Genomic DNA, 2,548 nt, shown 5'->3' with positions numbered 1-2,548 from the left:
AGGAGGAAGGAGGAAGGGAGGAAGTCAGCGTGGGAGGAGCCAAAAAGACTGGAGAAAAGAAAGGTGAAATGGAAGAGGACGATTGGGAGAAGAAGAAGGAGATTAGGGGGGCATGGGAGGGGCTAGAAGGGGAGGAGGCGGAGGAGAAGGCGGAGGAGGAAGCGGAAGGGAAAGAAGAGAGTGGCAAGGGTAGTTGGAGAGTTGACAAGAAAACTGGAAATGCCGCAATGGCCAAACTCCTGATATCGACGGAGGGCAAGATGCGAGAAGCAAAGGAAGAGCGTTTGGAATCAGCCGAGGACTCAGGCCCTTTGTCGGATAAGTCCGAATCCATCCTTCGTGAGTTGGCACAAGAGGACCGCGATCGATGGAAGGGAGGCAGCGACACGGAGGAGGAGGACGACGAAGATGCCGATGACGCTGATTGGGAGTCATCCGGACTCGATGATTCATCAGTGGGCTCCAGTGAGGAGGGGGTGTGTGAGCTTGTGACGATAGACGACGACGGAGACGAGGAGCAAGGGAAAGAAAGACCCGGACCGCAAGGCGAGCTCGGCAACGACACGCGTCTTCAGTTCTCCATGACTTCTTGTCCTGCGCCAGAAATTACCTCACATCACCAAGAGGGATATGAAAAGATGAGGGACGTGAAGAGCTCGAGAGATAATGGAATAGGGGGGGAAAGCGCAGAGGTAATAGTGCTCGACGATACTTGAACGGCGAGCGACTTTTGGCAAATGTAAATATGCAAAGCTTTTGTACCATAGATAAGAGAGTGTGTATACAGTGACAAATTAAACGATTCACACACGTATTTTCATCAGGCTTTTTTTCGAGATACTTTCTGTCGGATCTCGTTGCGGTGCTGCTCCACCCCGCAAGAGTGCCAGTAAACTTTCTTGGTCGAAATGAAGTATGCCTACGATTGTGCACTCTGAGGGACTCAATAAGAATCTTGGTGATTGGCATTCAAAGGCGACGATTAGAAAGTGCCAAAAAGTAAGCACTTTGCGGATGACATGTCTAGGACGATATGATTGGATAGTCATTCCAAGTAAAACATGCCTGCGCATAACACGAGAGTGCACACGTCAGAGTACAAAAAGCAAAATAAAAGTTTAGCAGAGAGCCAAACCTGAATATTCCTCAGTCTAAGGTGATTAGATAAAACTTGACAAGCGAAGTAAAGCCTAATACACTGCCACTCAGTCTTCGGGGGGGAGGAGGTTGTTCTACGTTCCAACAGCAAGATACGAAGTCGGCAGGGAGGCCAGGGGCCACGCGTGGAGCCTCACGTATGCCATGTGTGAAGCCAGCATCTTGCTTGTCCATCTACCATCTGTACATGCACTGTTATGAGGAGAAAGCCTCACCGAGAGTCCCTGCCATTTGTTCCCCTGACTTTCCCCAGGACATGGCCAAGGTGAGAGGTCAGTTGCTTCGCGACATTGCCGCCCTTACCACCTTTGGAGAGGGGGCGGAGGGATACCGAGATGGAGACGAGGACAATTATGAGGACGGAACAAACGCGCGCCTCGCGCAATATAACAATGGATGGATAAATGGTGGTGATGGAGGAGGTGATGGCACGTGGGTCGTGGAAGGAGAGGACGGAAAGAGTGGCTCGGGAGCTTCCACGGGTCGTTCGAGATTGCGGATGGAGCGAGCAATGGATTTCGTGGACGAGGATGAAAGATATCGTGGAAAGAAAGTTTTGCGGAGGGCTTTGGTGGATGAGGATGAGGATGAGGATGAGGATGAGGATGAGGGAAACGGTGCTAATTCTGGGCCTGAAGGAGACGAAGACGTGAGCAGCAGCGAGATATCTAGCCAACAGGTAAGCGAGGACGAGCATGAAAAGGAACCCACTTTGGAGGAGGAAATGGAAAAACTCCGGCAAAACAAAGGAGGAATGGCGTTGCTTTTGAAGCGCTCCAACGACGAGCAGCAGCTCAAAGCGGCGCAAGCGCGGAAGCACCGGGACATGTGGAACAAACTTTTGGAAGTGCGCATCCTTTTGCAGCGACTTCTAGGCATGGCAAACCGTTTTCCACGCGACAAGGCTTACGACGAGTACTGCAGGATGGACGGAAGCGGCGAAACTCGGGCCAAGTTCAAAGAGGTGTCAAGGGGGTTGCGAGGGTTGCTGGAGACGTTGGTGAGGGCGCGCGCTGAGCAGGCGGCGGGTTTGGAGGGAGGGGAGGCAGGGACCGCTGCAGGAAGAAGGAAACGGGCACGGGCGACCTTGCTGGCCGGGTCGAGCCATGTGGAAGGCCAGGGGGATCCGTGGGTGGAGACACAAGAGGACTACATGCGTTGCCGCGCGCACTGGGGGCAGGTGCTGGATGCGGCGCATCAGCGAGCGACCTTGTCCTGGGCGGTGTCGAAGAAGTTTCGGGTCGTGCAGCAAGGGCTGTGGCCTGCGATCGAGGCCGCGGCCAGGACCCCGCGGAACATGCACCGGGCGCACCTGACGCGCGCGCAGGCGTTGGCAGCGGGGCTATTTACCTGGAGGCCCTGGCGCCCTTCCAGAGGGAAGGGGTGTCAT

Source organism: Nannochloropsis gaditana, assembly GCF_000240725.1.
Source record: "Nannochloropsis gaditana CCMP526 unplaced genomic scaffold scaffold1063, whole genome shotgun sequence".
Lineage (NCBI taxonomy): Eukaryota > Eustigmatophyceae > Eustigmatales > Monodopsidaceae > Microchloropsis > Microchloropsis gaditana.
The sequence above is the reverse complement of the archived record's forward strand: the minus strand, read 5'-3'. Positions refer to the sequence as shown.